The sequence below is a fragment of the Anomaloglossus baeobatrachus genome, chromosome 4, assembly GCF_048569485.1.
Source record: "Anomaloglossus baeobatrachus isolate aAnoBae1 chromosome 4, aAnoBae1.hap1, whole genome shotgun sequence".
NCBI lineage: Eukaryota > Metazoa > Chordata > Amphibia > Anura > Aromobatidae > Anomaloglossus > Anomaloglossus baeobatrachus.
This window is the reverse complement of record NC_134356.1, coordinates 559,652,635-559,680,342: the sequence shown is the minus strand read 5'-3', so window position 1 is coordinate 559,680,342 and position 27,708 is coordinate 559,652,635. Positions and strand designations below refer to the sequence as shown.

General features: G+C 48.4%; 1 protein-coding gene across 2 annotated transcripts in view; it reads right to left on the bottom strand.

Moving 5' to 3' along the window:
- LRRC28 (leucine rich repeat containing 28) overlaps positions 1–27,308 on the bottom strand; it is a 90,815-nt gene extending 63,507 nt beyond the window's left edge. Inside the window, exons 1-2 of one of the 2 annotated variants that reach the window (XM_075345991.1) lie at positions 27,278–27,308; positions 26,461–26,754 (exon numbers count right to left, since the gene is read on the bottom strand). The gene's annotated coding sequence lies outside the window, so the exon portion shown is untranslated. The remainder of the gene's footprint in view (positions 1–26,460; positions 26,755–27,277) is intronic. The other variant, XM_075345990.1, reaches the window with a different exon arrangement.
- Positions 27,309–27,708: the final 400 nt, after the last annotated feature.

The following is a 27,708-nucleotide window of genomic DNA, read 5'->3' as shown; positions in this document are numbered from 1 at the left end:
AGGATGGATGGGGGGTATATCAATAGGATCGGGGTATATGAACAGGATGGGGGAATATGAGCAGGATGCTGGTATAGGAGCAGGATGGGGGTTTATAGCAGGATCATATACAAGGCAGGAGGATCATTACCAGGATGGGGTACCTTAGTAGAGAATTTGGGGACATTACCCCCATAACAGTGTCAGCAGCAGATCCTCGCCCCATAACAGTGTGTCATGACCACATTTTTTGCTTAAAGTTTTATTTTCCCATTTTCCTCCTCTAAAACCAGGGTGCGTCTTATAGTCCGAAAAATACGGTAAATGGGGTATATAAAGCCCACAGTTACACATCTGTGCCAGGTCTGGGCTCTGCTCCCTGCACCCCGCTAAACATTCTTGTGCTTCAGGCTTTGCAAGTAGCCCGTTGTCCACCCATATAATGAGCTTTGTACCTGCCAACACACACATCTTGGCAATAAGACTTAGTTTGTCTGTGCACGATGACCTGTCTGGGGTCTCCAGGATTTCTGCTACCCGTTTCCCCACGCGCCTCAACTGCTTGCTTCACCGATCCCCGTGTAGCCACCAGGACCTTGGGCTTTGAGGAACCACCTCACCTAGTGAACCTAATACCACCCCTATAAATCAGCATTCCTTTCTGGTATTAGATTAGCACCAGTCGGTGCTTAAATATCTAGATTTTGAGGTGTGAAAAATCATTAGTTCATTCTTGTGATTGGGCTTTGATGCTTTCCTACTGATAAAGTAATTACTGCTGTATGTGCTGATGATGGCAATTCAAGGACAGGCTCAATGTGGCTTCTTCTATTCTGTAATGTCATTCAGAAGCCCTGAGTATACTGAGAATAGCTGGCAGCATGTTTCCCAGCAGCCCACCATGGCGTAATTTTACAAAGGAGTTTTTAATTAGAAAATAGCTTTAAAAAACAGAACATAGGAAAAACTAAGAACATCCTATACACAGGAGTTTCTTAAGGCCACTTCACACATAACGAGATCGCTAACGACCTTGTTGCTACGTCACCGTTTCTGTGACAAAACAACGACTTCACCAGCGATCTCGTTATGTTTGACACGCACCAACGATCCGCTCCCTGCTGTGAGATCGTTTGTTGTTGCTGAATGTCCTGGGCAATTTTTGGCTCGTTGGGAGTCCTGCTGGGCAGGATGGATCTGTATGTTTGACACCTACCAACGATCTCGTTAACGACCTAGATGAGAACTTAAAAGTGTGACACGCAGGCGTGTAGTTGCGTCACCTTTTCCGCGCCCCCTCTGCACCGATTAGTTGGTGCTGAGAACAGTACTGCGTTCTGATTATGTATCGCTTCATGCTTTGTTCCTTTTTGAGCCTTGATTTGAGGATAGAACCTGCGACTACACCCGGATTCATTCGTACTTTGTTCCCGATTGCTTGCTTGCTTTTCGGATCGAAGCTGAAGTCGCAGGTTCTATCCTCAAAGCAAGGCTCAAAAAGGGACAAAGGACGAAGCGATACAATGTTGCCTTCTAGGCCGGTCGCCTAATCAGAACGCAGTATTGGCCACCAATCGGAGCAGAGGGGTGTGGAAAAGGTGACGCATATGCACGCCTACGTGGCTTACAGCGTCAAACACTGCGCCCCTATTCGAGGTTGGAATCGTTACATAGCTGCTGAGTGACAGGGTCCCAACGACCAACGAGATAGTTATACAGGTCTCTGCATCGTTACTAAAGTCGTTGGGAAAATGACTGTGTGACATCTCACCAACAATCTCACCAACGATTTAACAACGATCCGGAAACTGTGACATAGTAACGATCTCGTTATGTGTGACTGGACCTTTATAGTACAAATACGGTAAAAATCTGTATGGGCATGATAATTACAACTGCATGCTCTTGAACTCAAAGGGCAATGCAATCAGAAGAGAACTCGTCAACTGCTTAAGTGGATGAAATTGCAAAACCTTGGTAAAAAAGTGAAACTTTGTAATTTACCTCTTAAGAAAAATGCTCTCCTTTCTCAAGAATGAAGTGATTTTTAACGTCATAGTTTACTAGTCATGGCATAGGTTACTGGCCACTTCTGCAGGTTATCAGAGGTGACTAGTTTCCTAGGCAAGAAGCAGGTACGGTACTTGGAAGCTGTTCGTTATACCGCTTGCAAATGAAGCTTACATTTTTAGACAAATCTCAATCATGTCTTAAGTTGATCCATCATTTTAATCACAGAGAACCTAAAAATTGGGGGTCATATGTCAGAAGGAGGGACTGGTTCCAGTAGTTGAACGTCTATATTAAATGATGTCAGCCTATTGTGAAGGATTTGCTTTAAATTAGACAACTCCACAATCCACCCGGACAGAGATCATCTCCTACATGGAAAGCTTGAAAAGGAACTTGATAATTATTTCTGCTTTATATTGAATCAGGATAAAACAGGAACAGGTAAAGTGAATCTACTGAGAACACATCGGCACATCATTCCTGATGATTGTTTGCCTCAAAAAAGCTTTGCTCATCATCGTTTACAGATCAGCCAACAAGTCAGAGAGGCGGCTATCAGATGTCGAAATCAGATCATAGCTGAGGGAACAGGTGCAGGTTACAATATTGTGACTGTGAGTCAGTCCACATCAATGCGAAAGTGCGACGAGATCCGTCATAAAGTGACCATCAATCTCCTGCCTCCATGTAACGTTACAGAACGCGCCTGATACTGCCACTCAAACACCCTTGTATGCCGAAACGCGTATCACAAAAACCTGCTCATGTGTATGGATCCCAAATACAGTGCTTATGTTATCCTATAAAGCTAGATATAAGGGTACATACACACAGGGGTTTTATAGGAGTTTTGTGCCTGAATAATCAACATAAAAAAAATAAATATGATAAAACTTCTCTGTGGCTTTTTATGTTTTGTTGGTCATTTTTCTGCCTCTACTTATTCATTTGTTAGAGAATACAGAATAATTGTGTATATTTTGATATGAGGTCTCTGGGGTAATCTGAGGCTACTGTCTCACGAGTCACCTATTACAGGTAAGATGAAACGCAGACACTATAGCAGTTATGTGATTCTGGGAGGATGTATGGGTCATATAACGGTCTGTGTGCTTCCCTAAGTGGGATTTCTAAGTGGGCAATCAGAAATATTCCAGAAATGTCCCAGAAGTAACCAGAAGGTGAGCGATACCTCTTTCACTGTGTATTTCGCTTGCATTTTTCCCTTTTTTTTTTTATTTTGGTCTCCACCTTATTCCCATTTGTAAACTTTATTCTCACTATGTTCACCTATGCCCTCACAGTCTTTGCTCCTCTCCTCCTTACTCTCCTTCGCTATCCCCAAACTCCAGCACTCTCCAAACAAATATTTATCTCCCCTTCACTCTTCCCTCCCCACCTGTCCACATCTACTGACCTGCTCCTAAATCGCAGATCTCTCTTAACACGCAGACCATGCCGTCCACTCTCCTTCTCCACCTGCTCTCCCTTTCTCTACTTCTTCTCACTGCTGGTGACATATCTCCCAATCCTGGACCCCCACAGATAAGACACTCCTCTTTATCACCCCCCCCCCCTATCGCTCTCCACCTAGTAGTAACTACCGCAACCTCTCCAATATAAAATCCATTCCCCTCTTACCCACTCCGCCGTCCCCTCTCTCTGGAGCGCTCTGGAATGCCCGTTCTGTCTGTAATAAACTGCACGTCATTCATGATCTCTTTACCTCTAGCAACCTATCCTTTCTGGGCCTCACCGAAACATAGCTGACACCCTACAACACTGCCTCCCCTGCTGCGCTGTGCTACGGTGGCCTCCACTTCACCCACACTCCTCGCCCTGGCAATAAACAGGGTGGAGGAGTGGGCCTCCTTCTTTCTAACTGCAGCTTCAACCCAATCCCACCTCTACCCTCCCTTGTCCCGCCTCCCTTTGAAGTGCACTCTGTCCGCATCTATTCTCCTTCCAACCTCCAAGTGGCCGTCATATACAGAACCCCGGGCCCAACCACTGCCTTTATCGACCAGTTCTCTGCCTGGCTTCTACACTTTCTCTCTGCTGACATTCCCACTATCATCATGGGTGACTTCAACATCCCCACTGACACCCCCCAGTCAGCAGCCTCCAAACGCCTCTCCCTCGCTTCATCTTTTGGTCTAATTCAGTGGTCCGCCTCTGCCACCCATAAAGATGGGCACACACTAGACCTTATCTTCACCCGCCTCTGTTCCCTTTCTGACCTCACAACTTCCCCTCTCCCCTTATCTGACCACCATCTACTGACATATTCAGCCCTTTCCCCCTCACCTGCCCCCCCACTGTCCAGCACCTAGCACACACCCCCAGAAACTTTGCACACATCAACAAACACACCCTTTCTGATTCTATCCTACCATTGTCCTCCATATCTTCAGTGCACGACACAAACAGTGCTACCAGTTTTTACAACGCCACTCTCACATCAGCTATTGATTCAGTCGCTCCCCTTGTACACGGCAGAGTGAGACGAATCAATAGACAGCCCTGGCACAACAGCCTCACTAAAAAAACTACGGCAAGTGTCTAGGGCTGCAGAGCAGCCCTGGAAGAAAACGCACTCCCAGGAAGACTTCACCACATTCAAAAATGCAATTCACACATTTCGCTTGGCCCTCTCCTCCGCTAATCAGGATTACTTCAGAAACCTCTTATCCTCTTTAAAGCTGGTGTCACACTAAACGACAGCGACAACGACGTCGCTGTTACGTCACCATTTTCGGTGACGTAACAGCGACCTTGTAAGTCGCTGTTATGATCGCTGCTTAGCTGTCAAACACAGCAGAAGCAGCGATCATAAGGTCGCTGTGCTACATGTTCAGAGAGCAGGGAGCCGCGCTTAGCGCTGGCTCCTTGCTCTCCTGCAGCACACATCGGGTTAATTAACCCGATGTGTGCTGCAGCTACATGTCACAGTTCAGAGAGCAGGGAGCCGCGCTTAGCGCTGGCTCCTTGCTCTCCTGCAGCACACATCGGGTTAATTAACCCGATGTGTGCTGCAGCTACATGTCACAGTGCAGAGAGCAGGGAGCCGCGCGCACTGCTTAGCGCTGGCTCCTTGCTCTCCTTGCTACAGTATACATCGGGTTAATTACCCGATGCGTACTGCAGCCACATGTCACAGTGCAGGAGCCGGCACTGGCAGCAAGAGCGGAGGCTGGTAACCAGCGTAAACATCGGGTAACCAGGGAAAGGTCTTCCCTTGGTTACCCGATGTTTACGCTGGTTACAGCTTACCGCAGCTGCCAGTGCCGGCTCCTGATCGCTTCATTTCGTCGCTCTCTCGCTGTCACACACAGCGATGTGTGTGTCACAGCGGGAGAGTGACGACCAAAAAATGAAGCTGGACATTCAGCAACGACCGGCGACCTCACAGCAGGGGCCAGGTCGTTGCTGGATGTCACACACAGCGACAGCGACGTCGCTGCAACGTCACAGAAAATGGTGACGTAGCAGCGACGTCGTTGTCGTCGTCGTTATGTGTGACACCAGCTTAACACACAACCCCAAACAACTATTTAATACTTTTACCTCCCTCCTTCACCCACCACTGCCCCCTCCAACCTCCCTCATCTCCGCAGAAGAATTTGCTACACATTTCAAAGAAAAGATCGACCAAATCAGACAAGTCTCTTCTGCTCAACCACCACAACCCCCTCATATAACAGCCCCTCCCCCATAAACTTCCTCCCCATCATCACCGAAGGAGAACTTGCGCATCTTCTCTCAAAAGCGCACCTAACAACCTGCACACTTGACCCAATCCCATCCCACCTCCTCCACAACCTCACCGCTATCCTTATTCCAGCCTTAACCCATCTCTTCAACCTATCTTTAAACAACTGGTACCTTCCCTTTGCCTTTAAACATGCAACAGTCACACCCATCCTAAAGAAACCTTCCCTTGATCCAACCTCTGCTGCCAGCTATCGCCCCATATCACTACTCCCATGCGCCTCAAAACTCCTGGAACAGCATGTCCATGCTGAACTTTCCTCCCACCTCTCCTCTAACTCTCCCTTTGACAACCTACAGTCCGGCTTCCGTCCACATCATTCCACTGAAACTGCCCTGACTAAAATCACAAATGACTTACTTACTGCCAGAGCTAACAACAACTTCTCTATACTCCTACTTCTAGACCTGTCCTCAGCCTTTGACACTGTCGACCACTCCCTCCTACTACAGATCCTCTCTTCCCTTGGTGTCAGAGACCTCGCTCTCTCTTGGATCTCTTCATACCTCTCCAACCGCACTTTTAGTGTCTCCCACTCCCACACAACCTCTTCATCCCGCCATCTCTCTGTTGGCGTCCCTCAAGGCTCTGTCCCGGGACCCTTACTCTTTTCCATCTATACATTTGGCCTGGGACAACTCATAAAGTCCCACGGCTTCCAGTACCATCTATATGCCGATGACACTCAGATCTACCTCTCTGGTCCAGATGTCACTTCTCTGCTGTCCAGAATCCCAGAGTGCCTATCAGCTATATCTGCCTTCTTTTCCTCTCGCTTCCTAAAGCTCAATGTGGTCAAAACTGAACTGATCATATTTCCTCCATCTCACCTACACTCTCTACCTGATCTACCTATTACAATAAATAACATCACGCTCTCCCCAGCACCCAAAGTTCGGTGCCTCGGAGGGACCTTTGACTCTGCCTTGTCCTTCATACCACACATCCAATCCCTGACCACCTCCTGCAGTCTTCAACTCAAAAATATTTCCAGAATCCGCCCTTTCCTCAATTCCCAATCTACAAAAATGCTAGTGCATGCCCTCATAATCTCCCGCCTCGACTACTGCAACATCCACCTCTGTAGTCTCCCTGCTTACACGCTCGCCCCTCTCCAGTCCATTCTTAATTCTGCTGCCCGAATGATCCACCTCTCTCCTCAATACCACCCTGCTTCTCCTCTCTGCAAATCCCTCCATTGGCTGCCAATCTTCCATTGTATCCAATTCAAATTACTAACACTGACCTACAAAGCCATCCATAATCTATCTCCTCCGTAGATCTCTGAACTAATTTCTCACTACTCTCCAAAACGCAATCGCCGATCCTCCCAAGATCACCTTCTCTCCTCCTCTCATTCGCTCCTCACGCAACCGACTCAAAGACTAGTCCCGAGCATCCCAAGTCTCCTGGAACTCGCTGCCTCAACATGTCAGACTATCTACTCCACTTGCAAACTTCAAACAGAACTTGAAAACTCATCTGTTCAGAAATGCCTATAACCTTCAATGACCTCACTTCTTCAACACCACCACCGTGCGGAGCTGCCGCCCCACCACCGTGCGGAGCTGCCGCCCCACCTACTGTCTCCTCCCCAAAATCCTATAGAATGTAAGCCCGCAAGGGCAGGGCCCTCTTCCCTCTGTACTAGTCTGTCTATTGTAACTTAGATATGTATTCTGCATGTAACCCCCTTCTCATGTACAGCACCATGGAATCAATGGTGCTCCATAAATAAATAATAATAAATAATAATATAATGAGACTGACATAAGCGCATTTTTAAACAGAGCGTGATTTTGTGTGTTGGTTAGAGTCTACTGAGGACGCCGCTGCGCTCTTCATCTGTGTAATGGAAGCGCATCGCACGCTAACTGTGCCCAAAAAGTATGTCCTCACCCTGGTACTGGCTAACGTGAAGACGTAATCCTTCAATGCATGCACGTACAGTGTTCGGTAGTGAACACTGCGTGTACGTGGTCTCAGTCTAGCAGCCAGCAAAATGTGGCTGCCGGCCCGAGTACTGCTGTCTCCAGGAATCTGACCGGAAAAGGTTGAGGGCTGCATGCAACCCATGGGCTGGAGGTTCTCCATCCCTGCGTTAGAGAATGAGGTCTCAACAATCAATGATTGCCAGAGAACCACTCCTGACAAAAAGCGGATTTTGATGGAGGAAGCTGTCTATTTCAACGTCAGAAGCTTTTACAGACATTTTGACATTAGTCATGTCTAGTGTATATTTAGGCTTTGTCTACACGCTTTGTATTTGCAGCCTCTAGAATTTTTGGCTGCAAAAACAGCGTTGGCAAGAAAAATACTGCGTAAAACAAATTCGTTTTTTTATCTTCATTTAAAGGGAACCTGTCACCAGATTTGCCTCTTATAAGCTGCGGCCAACACCAGTAAGCCCTTATATACAGCATTCCAGAATACTGTAGATAAGAGCCCAGGCCGCTGTGTAGAACATAAGAAACACCTTTATTATACTCACCTAGGGGAGGTCCAGTCCAATTGGTAACATTGCTTTCGGTCCGGCACCTCCTCCATCTTGTGTCATCGCTGCTCTCATGCCCATCCCGATTTGCATGACGTGTCCTGCATCATTCACACAGAAGCCGCCATTGCACTCCTGCACATGCGCACTTTGATCTGCCCGGCTGAGGATATATCAAGTACTATAGTGCGCATGTATGGGCGCTCTTTGACCTTTCCTCGCACCTGCATATTACAGTACTTTGCACTGCCCTCTGCTTCTGTGTGAATGATGCAGGACACGTCATGCACCTTTGTTGCTTACTTCAGAACAGGTCACTATAGCCCGCAGACTCTAATTTCGATGTGAATTGCCATGGCAATCAGGACCACAAAATCATGATCTCAGGATGCCAATAGGGTTAGAGAGGAGCCCCCACACTCTGTATAACCATCTGGATGCCGTAGTTACTAATGACAGCATTTGACTCCTCAAAAACAAAATATTAACAAATATTATCTTGTGACATATCAAATTAAAGCCTGCACCGTTCTAAACAACATATAATAAGAAAAACTTTCAGCTCACCCATTCCATGTGCTCAGATTTCCCTCTGCTGCTCGGGCTGCAGGTGCTGTTACCTGAGTATAATGAAGAGCAAAGAGTTCTGCTCAGCGCAAGGAGGAGAAATACGTCAGTAAATTTCCAGGTACCTGGAAATTTACTGACGTATTTCTCCTCCTTGCGCTGGGCAGAACTCTTTCCTCTTCGTTCTAAACAACATGTGTCATCTCTTTATCTTAGTTCTAACCCAAGATATGATAAAAAAAAAAAAAGTATACAAGCCCAAAATTCAGATTTTTTTCCGAAACATTAGAACAAAATCAAAACTTATTTTTAAATCACTAAAGTAGCAAAAATAAAAAATAAAAAAAAAAAAAAAAAAATAATACAGATTTGCATCACTTGACGTGGAATGACCTGTGCAGTACTTGGGATTGGTGGGATCCCCATAGATCATGAACTTATCACCAGGGCTGTGGAGTCGGTAAGCCAAATATCCAACTCCGACTCTTCAATTTCCCTGATTCCGGCTCCGACTCCACGACTGACTCCCTCATAAGTTGAAACCAGAAGTTTACATTCACTATGTTAAAAGACACATCTGCATGTTTTTCTCACTACCTGACATGAAGTCAGAATAAACCTTTCCTGTTTTAGGTCAATTAGGAACCAAAATTATTTATATTTGCCAAATGCCAGAATAATGAGAGAGAGAATGTTTTAAGGCATTTTTATTACTTTTTGCAAAATTAAAAGTTTACATACATTTCATTAGTATTTGGTCTCATTGTCCTTAAACTGTATGATGTGGGTCAAACGTTTCGGATCTCCTTCCACAAGCTTCTCACAATAGTTGGCAGGAATTTGGGTCCATTCCTGATGACAGAACTGGTGTAACTGAGACATGTTTGTAGATTGCCTTGCTCGCACCTGCCTTTTCAGCTTTGCCCATAAATTTTCAATAGGATTAAGATCAGGGTTTTGTGATTCCCACTCCAAAACATTGACTTTGTTATCCTTAAGCCATTTTGTAAGCAGTTGGGCAGTATGCTTCAGGTCATTGTCAATTTGGAAGACGCATTTCCACCCAAGCTTCAAGTTCCTGGCTGATGTCTTGAGATGTTGCTTCAGTATTGCCACATAATCTTCTTTCCTCATGATGCCATCTATTTTGTGAAGTGCACCAGTCCCTCCTGCAGCAAAACAACTATACAACATGATGCTGCACCCCCGGGTTTCACAGTTTGGGTGGTGTTCTTAGGCTTCAAAGCTTCTACCTTTTTCCTCCACCTGTAACAATGGTCATTATGGCCAAACAGTTCAATTTTACTTTTGTCAGACCAGAGGACATGTCTCCAAAATTAAAGTCTTTGTTCCTGTGTGCATTTGAAAACATTAGTGTGGCTTTTTTATGCTCCTTTTGGAATAATGGCCTTTCAGTCCATGTTGATACAGTACTGTTTCACTATAGATAATGACACAATCTTAACTTCCGCCAGCATCTTCACAAGGTCTTTTGCTTTTGTTCTCGAGTTGACCAAAGCATGTTCATCTCTGTTAGGGTACCATCTCACTAAACGATGTACCAGCGATTCCGACCACGATATGACCTGGTCAGGATCGCTGGTGCGTCGCTACATGGTCGCTGGTGAGCTGTCAATCAGGCAGATCTCACCAGAAACTAGTGACCAGCCCCCAGCGACTTGTGGAAACGATGCTGCGCTTTGTAACCAAGGTAAATATATGGTAACTAAGCAAAATGCTTTGCATGGTTACCCGATATTTACCCTGGTTACCAGCGCACACCACTTAGCGCTGGCTGCCTGCACTCGTAGCCAGGGTACACATCGGGTTAATAAGCAAAGCGCTTCACTTATTTACCCGATGTGTACTCTGGCTACGTAAGCAGGGAGCCAGCGCTGGCAGTCTGAGAGCGATGTACGCTAGTAACCAAGGTTAATATCGGGTAACTAAGCTAAGCGCTTCTCTTAGTTACCCGATGTGTACCTTGGTTACCAGCGTCTGCAGCTTCCAGACGCCGTCTCCCTGCACATTCAGATCGTTGCTCTCTCGCTGTCAAACACAGCGATATGTGCTGCATAGCGGGAGAGCAGCTACCAAAAAATGAACCAGCACTGTGTGTAACGATCTCACAGCAGGGGCCAGATCGCTGCTCAGTGTCACACACAGCGAGATCGCTAATGAGGTCACTGCTGTGTCACAAAAACCGTGACTTAGCAGCAATCTTGCTAGCGATCTCGCTATGTGAGAAGTACCCCTTACACAGAACCCATCTCCTTCCTGAGGGGTTTAATGACTGGACATTCCCATCTTGTTTGTCCTTGTGTATAATTGTTTGTACAGATGAATGAGGCACCTTCAGGTATCTGGAAACTGCACCCAAGGATGAACCAGACTTGTGCAAGTTGACAATTCTCTTCCTGAGATCTTGACTGATTTCTTTTGACTTTCACATGATCCTACATAAAGAAGCAGTCTGTTTCAGGTGGGCATTAATATACATCCACAGGTGTGCCTCTAATTAACTCAGATGTTGCTAATAATCCTATCCGAAGCTTCCAAAGACATATCATCATATGGGCTGTCCCATATTGTTTAATGGCATAGTACTCTTAGTGTATGTAAACTTTTGACTTTGCAGAAAATATTAAAAATGTCTAAGGCTATGTGCGCACTTACCGGATTTTGCCGTGGATTTTTCGCGGATTTGCTGCATGTTTCGCTGCAGAAAATGTTCATAACATCTCTGCAGTGAATCACCAGCAAATCCTATGGAGAAAAAAAATCCTGTGTGCACTGGGCGGAATTTGACAGCTGCATGTTTTGCTGCGGGAATCCCGCAGCAAAAACAAGTGCATGTCACTTCTTTTCCGCACATCGCTGCGGGATTTCCCTCCATTGACTCAATTTTAATCATGAAATCCCGCAGGGAATAACGCAGGCAGCAAATTCTGTGCGGTTCACTGCGTTTTCCTGCGTTATTCCCTGCGGTATTTCGCGGTTTACCTCCGGTAATGTGCATCGCCTGTCTGCGGTTTTGCAGGGAAGTGATGTCATTACAGGAAGAGGAAGCCGTGCAGAGAGTAAACACACACAGATCACTCACACACAGAACACATCACAGACATAGAACACATAGACACAGACACATAGAACACACATAGAAAGAAAACGGAAATATAGAAAAAAAAAAAGAACGTGGGCTCCGCTGCATATTTACCTTCCAGCCGAGGTAAGCACACAGCGGCGGCCCGGTATTCTCAGGCTGGGGAGGGAGAGGGGCAGGGGTAATGTCCCCCGCCTCACTCCCCCTCCCGCAGCCGAGAATATCAGCCGCAGCTGCCCCGGCACTGTCGCATGTATTATGCGACAATACCGGCGTGTCCTCGGCTCTTCTTGCCACCGTGTAGCAGTGGTGGCAAGGTAATACAAGGGGTTAATGGTGATGGGGGACCACCGCCATTAACCCCAGGCTTGATCATGGCAGCGTCTATGTGACAGCTGACATGATCAACCCGTAAGTAAAGTGAATAAAACACACACACAGAAAAATCCTTTATTTTAAATAAAACAAACAAGCCTCGTTCACCCTTTTATTAACCCCTCCCAAGCAAAGCTCCGGCGTAATCCACAGGGTCCTGCACTGCTGACATCCAGCCGCGACTGTCACAGACAGGCTGAATGCAGCAGAGGTAATTACCGGTCATTTCCCACGGCCGGTAATGTGAACTCACTGCCGACTGTGGGAAATGCAGCGATCTGTCATCTATCTATCCTTCTATCTATCCCTCTGTCTGTCTATCTATCTATCCCTCTATCTATTCTTCTGTCTATCTACTATCTCAGAATTAAAGGACTTTTTTTTTTTTTTTTTTTTCTTCAATGTGCTTTATTGCATTGAATGCAATAAAGCACATCCCAACCCGCACGCGGCAAAACCGCAGCAATACCGCGAATAATACCGCGGTAAAACCGCGGCAAACTGCATGCGGTTTTCGGATGCGGTTTCCCGCGGTTTTTTACCGCGGGTGCGGTAATCTTTGAGGACATGCGGAATTTTCACAAGAAAATTCCATTTCCCAGTGCGCACAGAGCCTAAAACATTCTCTCTCTCTCATTTTCTGACATTTGGCAAATCTAAATAATTTTGGTTTCTAACTGACCTAAAACAGGAAACGTTTATTCTTATTTCATGTCAGATAGTGAGAAAAACATGCAGATGGGTTTTTTAGATAGTGTATGTAAACTTCTGGTTGTAACTCTACATGACTTATGTTTGTGATAAATTTACTGTAGTAAAATGGTAATATCACTCCTTATATCATGTAGCTGAAGTGCAGCACAGATTCATCTCAACTAAAAGCCGAGATTCTTTGATCAAGAATAGAACAGACATTTATTGGACATGTCCCAACTTCTCCCAATTCTTTTGAAAAAAAATATTCATCACATACTGCATTGAACCGCTATTCCCAATCTATTATGTATTTTAGGAGTCAGTCCATTTTATACCGACTCCACCAAAACGGACACCGACTTCACAACCCTGCTGATCACCTATCTTGTGGATAACTAGCTAGATTGTGATAACCCATTTAAGGGCTCATTGAGACGACCGTTCCGTATGTCCTGTTCCTGTTTTTTTGCGGACCTACTGACAGGACCATCTTTTTAATGTCTTGTGTAGGATCAGATGGCACACAGAAGCAATTCCGTGTGCATCATTTCCTACAAAAAAACAACCCCCCCCCCATTGGATGCTGTATGTCCGTTCCGTTATTGCGGAACATGTCCTATACAATACAAGTCAATGGGTCTGCAAAATCCCTGGAAGTCGCACGGAAGCACCTGTGTGACTTCCGTCGGGTGCCCCTGTAGTCTGTGTCCTGCTCCCGCACCAGCCCCGCAGCTGCCCGCACTGCACTTTGTCAGCAGCTGTAGGGATGACGAGCGCCGACATTAGGTTAGCAATGTTCATTACCTGCAGTGATGAAGTCCTGCACTCCTGACATCAGCACTCGTCACTGACTTCCATGCCCGCCGTGTTCTCACATCAAGTCTTGCGGGTGGCCCGAGACTGAATAGCGGTGACGTCACAGGCCGCTCGCTCGCAATACTTCACTTGTGAACACGGCGGAGAAATGGAAGTCAGTGACGAGCGCTGATGTCAGGCGTGCAGGACTTCCATTACCGCAGATGATGTACCTAGCTAACCTCATGAAGTCAGAGCTCCAAAGACATTTTTATTTATTTATTTTTTTTGCTAATTGGGTTAGTGATGTCAGGTATCTGCTAGATGCCGTGACATCACAACTACAAGTGTTATGATTTAGGAACCGAGGAGGATCAAAAAATGCGGAATCCCATATGGTAACAGAGTGGCTTGCAGACCTAATCCTGACATACAACTAGAAGTGGCCGTGGGACGAGCCTACGATGACCTAGTCATCTCGACACAGCCGGAGAACTAAATATTCTCACAGATAGAGATAGACTCGGAGCAGTCCCCAAAGATAGATAGCCCCCACATGTAAAGGCTACGGTGATATAGAAAAACACAATACAAAGCTAGAAAAGACAGATTCAGCAAAGGTGAGGCCCAAACTATCTATAGGAAAGGATAGGAAGGAGCACTGTCTGCAACCATAAAAAACCCTAATATATACCAGCACTTCTGATATGGAAAAATCCTGAGGTCACAACCTCTCCCCCACTGTATCAGCACTCTGATGTTACTGGGATCCAAAAACACTAATATAGATGAGGCACTGAATTAATACCAAGCATGACAAACAATACCTTGCAGAATCATGGAGCTAAGTATACAGACACTCCCAGCAGGGAATGATCCCATTCCACCAAGAACTCCACACAGACAAAATAGGAATCAAGCCATAGTATCAAAACAGAAAAAAAGAACAAGAAAGTGGAAAACAAACAGCAGAGGTACAAAGACCACTTATCTGAGAGGCATTCTGGTAGTGAGCAGGGCTGGTTACAGAATGTCCTTAACACACAGGAGACCATTGAATTGGCAAGTAACAAGAGAAAATTACTCAGTTATATAGTCCCAATTTGACCCAGATTGCCAGTCCTCTACAGGTGTGTTCCTTTCATTCTACAAGTCAACTGCACTGCCAGCACTGACCACAAGAGGGAGCCCCAAACTGGAAAACGTATTCACAACACCCAAGGCTTGATGCCAGGTGACATTACACAGCTGGTTTCAACGCCATATATTACACAGTTTGCCACTTCACCAGGGCATTCAGACGAGCAAGGTAAAGTCCCAGAACTGTCACATCTAATGGATGCAGCAATTCCGGCCAGCTGCTGGCTGATATTTTTTAGGCTGGGGGGCTCCCAATAAGGCCAGTTTCACACATTCGGCTGTTCGCTGGTTTCGGCGCACGCCAGTACAGTGTGTACAGTACAATGGCAGCACTGTAACTTCCGGGTCACATACTCCGGTCACATGACACCATGTGACCAGAGCTTGTCGCGCTGCCACTGTACTGTATACACTGGACTGGGGCGTGCACCGGAACAGGCGAAAAGCCGGATGTGTGAAACTAGCCTAACGTGGGTCTCCCCCAGCCTGAATATACCAGCCAACAGCTGTGAGGCTATATCTTGGCTAGTATCAATATTGGGAGGAGACCGCAATTTTTACTTGGTTATTTATTGTACTGTACGATATAGACCCGTCCACCGGCGTCTGTGATTGGTTGCTGTCATTCAGCGTGGGGGCATGTCTGATTGCAACCAATCACAGATGCCGGTGAACAGGGAAGCAGTGAATGTGACATGAGCAGCTGGCTCGGGAAGAACAAAGCTGCCACGGGAGCAGTGTGACAGTCGCACGGGTGATCGGTGAGTATATAGCGCTTGCTCCTTCCCCTTTGCGCTGGATTCTGTTCCCATAGACTTTATATGGGGACCAGCTTCTGGCTAGATACCCTGGAGTGTATGTAACTATTCTTCTCCTTTTTTGCAGTCCGCAAAAAAAAAAAAAAGATAAAAAAAAAACAAAACAAACACGGAAGTCACACAGATGACACGGACCGTATATGGAACGGAAGTCACACGTGGAAAAACAGGACTGTTTTTTTGTGGACCACAAAAATGGAACGGTGGTGTGAATGTAGCCATAGGCATACCTGTCCTTTTACAACTGTAAAAACACAGGACTTGCTGCTCTCACCCCCTCAACAGGTTAAAAGTGCTTTAGCTGCACATCAGTTTTTTATGGCCTTGAAATATCCTGCTTCTTGTGCTCTGTAACCTGCCATCCATTCTTTGGAAGTTAGATATTCCTCTTTGTCAGCTGTCTACCAGCTTTATAGGTACTGGGATCTCCCTTCTTTCACTTCCCAGCATGCAGTGCTCGTCAATCGATGACCTGACCTGAAAGCCTGCCTCCTAATTTGACAGACAAAGCCCCGACCCATGCTGTAATCTGTCTCTGCTGCATGGGAAGGATTACCATTAACAAGAAGTGGACAGAACTTTGGGGCGAATTTCCCGACTTAGATCATAATTTTGGGCAAATAAAGTACTTTTCCATGTTGATAGCCATTGTATTAGCCAGAAGATGAACGCAACGTTGAAATTAGACTTTTGTGCTTCATTGTCCGTAAACGGACCCCAATTCCAGGACCGGCCTCAGGTCTCCTGACCTGAAGTAAAAGCCTAGGATTCTGTTAGTCGGGTTGCGGTGACCCCTGGCCGGTCAGTGCACCGAACATATCTGACACAGACGTCATATTTCAGCCCGAGTTTATTGAAATGATAGTGGAGTACGGCGTTGCAGAGGAGATCAGAGAATTGCACGGCTTTACAATATGCTTCGTATAATACACTTCTTAAGATTCAGGACAAGAGATCTCCTCTCACTGCAGTATCATAAACCCGTGCATGGGTCAGGAATACTGTTCTTTTCAGCCTGGTTCGCACAGTCAGGATTCACACTTGGCAAATCCTCTGAGGATTTCCAGGAATCTGTGTCTAAATCCAGACAGAATCAACAAGGCCTGAGCCATGGCTTAAGTGTATCTTCCTGTGACTGCAGTGAATGTTCACGTGGTTAACACTGAACACATTACCTATGTAGACGCCCCTGCAAACACGTCATCACCTGTGTTGTAGGAAATATAAAGTCAGTACACCCGAACACGGCAACAGTGATATAATATAGTCACATATATTGTGCCCGAGCCGTCATTATGGAGTTCTCAGACATATACAAACACACTGAGCACTGGGTAAATCACCCTTGATACTAGATACATACTGCACCTATGCGCCGAGTCGAGCTGGACATTAAATAGAGAACGGATGGTATGAGATCTTCGTCAACCCTACTAAATAAAACACAAGGAGGACACACAGGGGGAAAATGCATTAACTACTTATAAACAGATAACCGCTCAGCAAAGTTTCAGCCACGATACTACAGATGAGTACAAGCCTCCTGCTTGCAACCAGAGCGTGAATGAACTGAACAACATCACCAGCACAAATCCTGGGAAGATGGGAGTATTTAAGCACAAGGGGAATACTGATAATCAGTAGCTGGATGGAAGGACTGCTCTGCTGGGTTCTAAATGGGAACATTTGAAAACCCAGGGAAAAAAACATACAAACAAAAACCCTGTTAAAGGGAACCTGTCAGGTACAATATGCACCCAGAACCACGAGCAGTTCTGGGTGTATATTGCTAACCCCTGCCTAACCGTCCCTGTATACACTAGCATAGATAAAGAGATCTTTAGAAAAAGTAAAGAGATCTTTTACCGTATGCTAATGAGTGAGGGCACTAGCCCCCTGGGCGTTAATTCCCCTGGCTAGTTGGCTACATTACCATGTTAGTACACCCCTGTGGGGCAGTGGGCCCAGTGTACATGATCCCGGAATTTCGGTCATGTGCACTATGAAGCCGGGTGTATGCGTCCTGGCTTCAAACTGAAGTACGAAACTCCGGGATCATGTGCACTGAGCCAAAATCCAGTGTCAGACGCGATGGCAGCGGAGAGGTGAGTGAGATCATTCTCTGATGCTGCACATTCATTAGCATGTTAGCATGCCCACAGGGACGTACTAACATGCTAATTGGGCCGACTAGCCAAGGGAACCAACGCCCAGGGGACTAGTCCCCTCGCTCATTAGCATAGGGTAAAAGATCTTTAGAAATACTTTTTCTAAAGATCTCTTTATCTAGGCTAGTGTATACAGGGACGGTTAGGCAGGGATTAGTAATATGAACTGCTCGTGATTCTGGTTGCATATTGCACCTGACATGTTCAGTTTAAAGTGGTTATCCGGCTATTTTGCCTTTGTCTTGTTATTACTATTGGGCTACATTGGGGCAGGTAAGTAGATAGCAACTTGTGGAGTAAAGGCCTGTGGCCCCCTTGCTGATCGCGGCCTGTGCTGGGGGCCGTGCAGTCAGTGCTTTATAACAGATGACAGATTCCCGGGCGCTCTGCAGAACCGAGATCTGTATACATCTATGATCAGCCGCCGGCCAATCAGAGGTAGCAGCAGATCACTGGAGAAGCTGCATAGAGAGCGCGTCCCTGCACAGCGCCTGGAAATCAGTCATCTTATTATAAAGCACTGACAGCAGTGGCCCCTGCACCGACCAGCAAGGGGGCTGCAGCCGCATGAGGCAGGGCACCGAGGACAGGTGAGAAGGATTTGTTTGTTTTTTTTGCGTGTGTGAAGAATGGCACAATAGGGGAAAATTCTAAAAGATGGAGCATTGATACAAGAGGAGCCCAAGGGGACATTACTACAGGATGGGCACATTACTATATTATGGGCACAGGGCTGGGCACATTACTACAGTAGATGTGCGGTGGATGTGAGGTGATTCTGCTGTCACAGTTGAGAGAAGCAGGATCTCTGCTCTGTATTTCCAATGATTGGATATACAGAGCAGTGATATCTCATCTGTGACAGCAGAATCACCGCACATATAATGTAGCAATGTGCCCATCCCTGTCCACATAATATAGTAATGTGCCCATCTTTGCTGGAGCAATGAGAGGTCAGTGCTGGGGCAGAATACTGACAGCCAATGAGTGTGCAGAGGGCGGTGCCGGACAGTGAGGCTGGGCGGTGCCAGCTCTGACTGAGGTTTGGTTGAGCTGCATGTAAATAAACTGTCTGCAGAGTAAAAAGAGTAAAGTTATTCAAGAGGAACAAGAGTTAGAAAACCAAAAAAAAAAATATAGGGGTGTTTTATATGACAATACAGCACAGATTAGCTTAGCTTTTTGGGGACAAAAACATGCATTTTTATGGTCCCCACAAATATGCAGAGTGCACATGTAGTCTAACACAGACAAGTGCAATTCGATAAAACATAGGATTGTATAGTGGAACCTTGGTTAACGAGAACAATCCGTTCTGGGACTGTGCTTGTAAACCAAGTTACTCGTTCAGCAAAGCAAGATTTCCCATAGGAAATCATTGGAATGCAGACAATTCGTTCCACAACTTGTTAAATGTCCCATCCTGGTCCCCTATTGTGCCACTCCACACACGTACAAACACACACACACGCACGCACACACACATATAATGCTCACCTTACCTTCCATCGCCAGCCTGCTGGAACTTGCTGTTCGCCGGTACAGGATGTGTATCGGGTAACCATCACGACGAGGGAGGAACTTCCGCTACCAGAGCGCTGACGTCAAAGGCAGAAACCGTGTGCCTCTTATTGGCCAGCACACTGCCTTTGAGTAACGGCGGACAGGGGAAGTTCCTGCCTCGTCGCAATGCTTGCTGATACACAGCCTATACCGGCGAACTACAAGAACCATGAGGCTGGCGATGGAACGGAAGGTACACATATTATTCTCACCTTACCTTCCATTCCATCGCCGGCCTCTTGGATCTTGCAGTTCGCCACGAGGATTCCTCCCTCGTCGCGATGTACCGGCGAACTACAAGAACCATGAGGCCGGGGATGGAACGGAAGGTAAGGTGAGCATAATACTGTATGTGTGTGTGTGCATGCATGCGTGCGTGTTTGTGTGGACTGCAAAAATGGGTCAGAGCGCGGTGGATGTACGGAGCCGGAAGTGTGTGCGCAGGCTCGGTCTGGCCCGCCGGGGTACCGGGGAATCCCTCGGTAGGCCTCGGGCCCTCCGTGGGCCCCACATGCCTTAATTAGTGCGGAGCTGTGTACAGCGTCGCGGGCCCGCCGTTTTTTCACGGCCGGCATTATGTGCGGCAGACTGGGCAGGGCCACCACGCTCTGATTGGCCCCCCCTCCCACGCTCTGATGGGCCCCCAGCCTTTCAATTACAAACTGCAGCGATAGCACAAGTTCTGTACTATCGCTGCAGTTTTTGCAGGTGCAGAAGGACCTGTTGTGACATCACAGACAGTCATGTGACTCACCGTAGGTCCTGCACCACGCACTATTCAAATGTACGTGCATCCTTCAGATGCGCGTACATGTGAACAGTGCGGCCGGTGACAGGAGGCGGAAGAGCTGCTCAGCCCCGCACCGACACAGCGGCCGTCATCACACTGCCGCAGCCGGAGCAGCAGAGGAGAGGACGCGCAGGGCTGCAGCGGAGAGGTAAGCGCTCAAAAGGAGCTGAAGAAAAAAAAAAAAAAATAAAATAATCATTCTCACCTGTTCTCCTTTGTTCCCGCGGTGCTCCAGACCGCAAGACACAGACCCCCTCAGTCACCCGTCCGGTGCAAGAAGCCGCCGCTGCAGGTGACCTCATTGCTTTACTGCAGTTAAATGCTTTACGGCGCCGCAAAGCATTTAACTGCGGTAAAGCCATGATGGCATCCTGCAGCGGCGGCTCCGTGCACCGGACGAGATCATGGAGGGGTCCATGAGCCTGCGGACTGGTAAGGTAAGGACAGCGCAGGAACGGAGGACAGGTGAGAACGTGTGTGTGTGTGTGTGTGTGTGTGTGTGTGTGTGTGTGTGTACAATGGCACAATAGGGAACAGGAAGAGCGGCCCATTGCTACAGGACACAAGGCTGGGGGGCCCATTGCTACAGGACACAAGGCTGGGGGGCCCATTGCTACAGGACACAAGGCTGGGGGGCCCATTGCTACAGGACACAAGGCTGGGGGGCCCATTGCTACCCCCAGCGTCAGTGTCATTATCCTGTACCCCCAGCGTCAGTGTCATTATCCTGTACCCCCAGCGTCATTATCCTGTGCCCCCAGCGTCATTATCCTGTGCCCCCAGCGTCATTATCCTGTGCCCCCAGCGTCATTATCCTGTGCCCCCAGCATCAGTGGCATTATCCTGTACCTCCAGTGTCAGTGGCATTATCCTGTACCCCCAGTGTCAGTGGCATTATCCTGTGCCCCCAGCGTCATTATCCTGTGCCCCCAGCGTCATTATCCTGTGCCCCCAGTGTCATTATCCTGTGCCCCCAGTGTCATTATCCTGTGCCCCCAGTGTCAGTGTCATTATCCTGTACCTCCAGTGTCAGTATCCTGTACACCCAGTGTCAGTGCTATTATCTTAGGCTATATGTAATTACTTTTCAGGGGGCCTCTATATGTAATGATAGAACAGGAGGAGCTTCAGTATAAATACTGTATATGTAAAAAAAAAAAAAAAAAAAAAAAGCCTGATCTGTCTATAGAGCAGTGTTGTCAGAATACACAGGACTAGAGAAGGGTTTATCCAACATGTAACACTAGTTTGGAAACTATAGTGAAGACATATTCATCAGAGTCTCCAAATGGTAAAGTGTATTGGGCGGTAATGCTTCACACCAACACATACTGACTCTTAAGGCTACTTTACACACTGCGATATCGGTCCCGATATCGCTAGTGTGGGTACCCGCCCCCATCTGTTGCCTGACACGGGCAAATCGCTGCCCGTGTCGCACAACAGCCGTCACACATACTTACCTGTCCGGCGACGTCGCTGTGACGGGCGAACCGCCTCCTTTCTAAGGGGGCGGTCCGTGCGGCGTCACAGCGACGTCACTGAAGAGTCACTGAACCGCCGCCCAATAGCAGCGGAAGGGCGGAGCTGAGCGGGACGCAACATCCCGCCCACCTCCTTCCTTCCGCATAGCAGCCGAGAGACAGGTAAGGGGAGCTTCCTCGTTCCTGCGGCGTCACACGCAGCGATGTGTGCTGCCGCAGGAACAACTTCGTTACTGCTGCAGTAACGATTTTTAAGAATGGACCCCCATGTCACCGATGAGCGATTTTGCACGTTTTTGCAACGATGCAAAATCGCTTATCGGTGTCACACGCAACGGCATCGCTAATGCGGCCGGATGTGCGTCACAAATTCCGTGACCCCAACGACTCCGCATTAGCGATGTCGCAGCGTGTAAAGCCCGCTTTAGGGTAGGTGCCCACGATCAGGACTCACTGTATTCTGCATGGAGCGGGTCCTGAGCTGCGGGGCCGCGAGTCTGCTCCGCAGGAGACCGCATCTGTCCGTACCCACAATCAGGCTTCAGCACGCTGCGGTCTCTCGCTTGTGTTCTCCATACGGAGGAGCATGCGATTACGCAGCAAACAATTGACATGCTGCGGTCTAGAAAGAAGATCTGCAGGTCAGTGTTTGCTGCAGAAACAAGAATCACATTGGGTACGGGATTTCTAGAAATCCCTCCACTGTGCTTGTACTTACAACGCAGCGTTTTGGATGCAGCTGAACCATGCTACAGCCAACATGCTGCAAACACTGATCGTGGACGGCTGGGCACGCACCCTTACAGGGGATTTCCCAGATAGATGGCGGCAGAGGGGGATTAATGTTAGTAGATGTTTCCATGTGAAGATGCTGGATAACGTCCTGCTTCTCTTTGATTATTGTTTGGCTGATGGACTCGGTGGTTTTCCTAGGACAAGGAACGTCCGTGTGTAAGAAAAACTGCGACTGACTGTAAGTAACAGATTCCATTATTAAAGGGGTTGTCCGACATAACAAAAATGTTTGAGTTTAAGCTAATCTGTGCTGTATTGTCATATTAATCACCCCTACATTGTTATTTTTTGTTTTCTAACTTTTGTTCCTCTTGAATTATCCCTTTATTCTCTGCAGCTCTTTGTTTACATTCAGCTCCAGCAAACATGATAACTTCCTGTGCTAAACCCTCCCAGTCACAGCTGGCACCGCCCGGCCTCAGTGTCCAGCCCCACCCTCTGCCCGGCCTCACTGTCCAGCCCCACCCCAGTGTCCAGCCGCACCCTCTGCCCGCCCCCTGCACACACATTCCCTGTCAGTATATTCTGCCCCAGCACTGACCTCTCATCACTACACGGCAGGACACTACAGGGCAGGACACTGCAGGGCAGCACATTACAGGACACTACAGGGCAGCACATTACAGGACTGGAAACTACAGGGCAGCACATTACACGGCAGATCACTACAGGACACTACAGGGCAGCACATTACAAGACACTAGAGGACAGGACACTACAGGGCAGCACACTACAGGGCAGCACACTACAGGGCAGCACACTACAGGACAGGGCAGCACACTACAGGACAGGGCAGCACACTACAGGACAGGGCAGCACACTACAGGGCAGCACATTACAGGACACTACAGGGCAGCACATTACAGGACACTACAGGGCAGCACATTACAGGACACTACAGGGCAGCACATTACAGGACACTACAGGGCAGCACATTACAGGACACTACAGGGCAGCACACTACAGGACACTACAGGGCAGCTCACTACAGGACACTACAGGGCAGGACACTACAGGGCAGCACATTACAGGACACTACAGGGCAGCACATTACAGGACACTACAGGGCAGCGCACTACAGGACACTACAGGGCAGGACACTACAGGGCAGGACACTACAGGGCAGGACACTACAGGGCAGGACACTACAGGGCAGGACACTACAGCATTGCAAATAACAGCCCCACATCGGGCTCTGCACCCCACACCACATCAGGCTGTGCACCGCATACACACACACATCAGGCTCTGCACCGCATACACACACATCAGACTCTGCACCGCATACACACACATCAGACTCTGCACCGCATACACACACATCAGGCTGTGCACCGCATACACACACATCGGGCTGTGCACCAGCGCCACACACATCGGGCTGTGCACCACACACACGGAGTACATACTCACCCGTCCTCGGTCCCCGCCGCTCCTGCACGTTCGCGCGCTGTCTGTGCTCTAGACATATCAGCACAGTAGTGACGTCACCGATGTGCTGAAGAGAGCTCAGACAGCGTGCAAGATGAGAAGCAGCGCTGCGCTGCTTCTCATCAGCACTTTCAAATGTACCGGCATCGGTGATCTGTGATGCCGGTATATTTGAATGTGTGATCCTGAGCAGGGGGGGCCGGTGCTGGAGCTGACACCATGGCAACCGCCGCCAGGTCACGGACCCCCACAGCAGTGCAGGGGGAGGTGCGGGGGAATGTGTGGGAGGGTGCAGGGAAGGGGGCGGGGCTCATCGCACTGTACCCGCCCAGCAGGGAGGCGACATGCTGTTTCCATATTTGCATGTCAACATGGTCCTGCCCATGTTGACATGAAATGACCGGAAACAGCAAAATCGCGGCAGGAGCGGTCACATGACGGCTCTGAGTCGGGGGAGAGGGGCTGACAGCAGGGCAGGTAAGTGGTCTCTATCTACTTACCTGCCCCAATGTAGCCCAATAGGGAAATAATAAAAAAAAAAAAAAAAAAAAAAAAAAAAAAAAAAAGCAAATTAAGCCGGATAACCCCTTTAACTACAATAAATAAGAGGCTACAAGAAATCCTGCGCTATCTGCAGGCACAGGACAGGTCTCTATGTGCACTGTAGTTTGCTAAAAGGCGCACGTTATACTGAGAGAAGCCGAAAATGATAAACTAATAAAAACGTTTACAGTAGCTATAGTGCGGGCCCCTAGAGGCAATTTCCCTGGTAGGCCCCTCACACCCCAGTCCGACCCTGTGTGTGTGGTATTTTGCTCGTACAGCAAAGCTTTCTCGTAAACAGTTACAAATTTGCAGCAAGCTTTGCTCGTTCAGCGAACATTCTCGCTAACTGGGTTACTCGTTAAGCGAGGTTCCACTGTACTTGGACCAGTGGTAATCAGGCAGTGTCCATCACAAAGCTGCAGCCACAAAAAGCTGCAACGTATGCACAGCAAAAATGCAATCTCAGACTTTAACGAAGAAGGAAATGCCAAAACTGCACCCGAAAAACGCGGCAAAAACGCAGCGTGCGCATAAGTCCTTAATGAGAATCGCTGATGCTGCACAGTCACCTCCTGGAGACCATGATGTGAGGCCAGCGCACAAGCTGCACTGGATGAAATATGCGGCATACCTGTGTAGGGGGTGGGCAGACCCCCTACAGAGGGAGCATAGTTACCCCGGAAATGTTATTAATAAAAATGTTTTATTTGTATTTACATGTGTATTGTGTTAGGGTACCCCTAGTGGCCGGGTGGGACGGCTGTCACCACAGTGGGGAGGAGAAGCCGGCAGAAGCAAGGGGGAGGAGAGAGCAAGGGTGGTGAAGGAAGGGAAAAGATCAGGAGGGCAGTTGTCTCGGGGACGGGAGCGGAGCAGCATAGCCGGGGCAGAGTGTGGGAGCTGAAGGACAAGAAAGCCGGAGAGAACAGGAGCGGGTGGAACCTCATAGGGTGAAGCAGTCCGGTGTGGGTCCGGGCTGTGGGTAGCCAGAAGTGGGAGCCGGGCGAAGAGGAGTAGTCAGGCACATCCCCACTGGAGGGGACGCAGAGACAGGCTTTCCCAGCTCAAGGAAGCGTATCATCACCTTATTGCCTCGTGTGGTACGTTGTGAAGAATAAAGATGTTTGTTACTTGCATTGAACCATGTCTGAAGAGTGTTTGTGCGCCGGACAACACCTGCACCACCACCACACTCTGCCCCACCAAGGCATCTCCTGTCCCCCCAGTGACGGTGGCGCCAGGGGTAAGCCTGATAGCAAGGGCCACGACTACAAGCCCGGAGGCGCCCCTGGCACCCCGTTACACCTGCAACACACAAAGCACGTGGCGGACCTAACCGAGGGCAGCGGCTAGAAATCCACATATAGACCCGCCACATACATGTATAATCCTATTACAGGTGTGAGAACAGTTTCACTGGTCCAGAGGCCACATCAGTGATCGGTGGTTGATGGGCAAGAACCGTCTCTGTGATGGCATCTGCGACTCTTCTCGATTAGCCGGTATGGAGCACTTGTGACATCGCGCCAGGCCGGCTAATCAAAATAAGAGCTGTGGATGCCATCACAGAGACTGTCCTCAGAGACCTGACTCGGACCACACATTACTGATTGGGCAATAGGACAGGCCCTGAGGATCAATTTGCAGCGATTGTAGTAAATCCTGTTGATGGATCTGGTGCACTGATGCTGGTTATGGATTCTGAGGGGCTCTTTGCGCTTTCTACACTGGCACACTTGGATTGGTGGAGTGTGGAGGGGTGAGGACGCCTGGACTGCAGGTTTTCAGGCTCAATGGGAGCAATGCTGGGCCACACATACAAAGGACGGGCTGCACAGCGAGTATCCGGGCAGGAGGCCCCGCACAGCTCCGGGCAGAACACGCCACACTATGGGGCCCCTCAGCCCAGTGCGCGCCCGTCACTCACTCACCTTTTTATTGCTCTTGAAGTCCTGGCAGATAAATTAGCACCGGCCATGAAACCCTCATTCTCATTGGCCTTGGGGGCAGTGCCTTAATCTGATTGGTTGGAGCACGAACTGGGCGGGCTTACCGCGAATCAACGACGTTTAAGATAACAAACAGAACACTTCCAACAAAACGCTGATTGGCTGCCGGTCCCAGCGGCTGTTTGGCTAGCTGTTCCTTATTGGCGGCGGGTCTTAGCTGGGGTTTTTGTGTAGTTGCATAGAATTGGTTGGTTCTTGATTGGCAGCGTCTTAAACCTATCAAACATTACAATAATAATTAGGACGGTAAGGCAATTTATTACCGGTCTCCAAAGCCACATGTTAACCGGGCAACTCTGGAGCTGATATTCCGCCGGTCGCAGCGAACAAAGTGGAGGAAGGAGCGGCGTGCGGTCACAAGCTGTGAGCACGTGATCAGCACGGACGGCTCTTTATAGCAGTGGTCAGTAGCCGCAGCCTGGATGCATTTACATGACGTCAGAGGCACATGACCACGATTTGCCTGTACCACGTGAGAAGCACATCTGGCAGGCAGAGGTTTTGTACGGGTTGTGGCGAAATCCTAGTAGATAGAAGGAACTGTGGGCGTGACCGGCTTGGTTAGTAGGCGTGGCGGTTGTTTGGTGGGCGTGGTGATGCTTTCTCCTCTCCACTATTATGTAAGGGGGACCTCTACAACCCCCTCCCCCCCCCCCCCCCCCCCCCCCCCCCCGCACCCCACATCTGGAGTTCTTATCCCCCCGACTCCTGCTTGTATTATAATCAGCTCTATGCCTACCTGGACTTAGAAGTATAGTGCTGCTTCCAGGTATCAGCTATGTTGGCAAAGGCCCCGCCCCTTTTGGTCACATGGGCGTGACGTCAGCAGAGGTCCCTCTGTCCACTGGGACATAGACGTTACCTTTTTGTACAGGGATTGTTCAGCGTGGAGCATAGTCCTGTTAATTGACCGCACCCTAAAGGGGCGGTCTCATGGGAGGGGAAGCCCCCATCTCAGCTCCTTGCTGGTAGTTTTTGTTCTAGTGATAGGCAGTCCGGCTCTTTTTGGTGATCCGGTTCCCTGGGCTCCACTCACCAAAAAGAGTCGGATCTTTCAGATCGTTCTCGGCTCCTTATTAAATATGTGTTCACCCCTGGTGAACACATATTTAAGATTATAGTGACGACGCTGAAACCCCGCCCGCCCGCGGCAAAACCCCGCCCACTTAC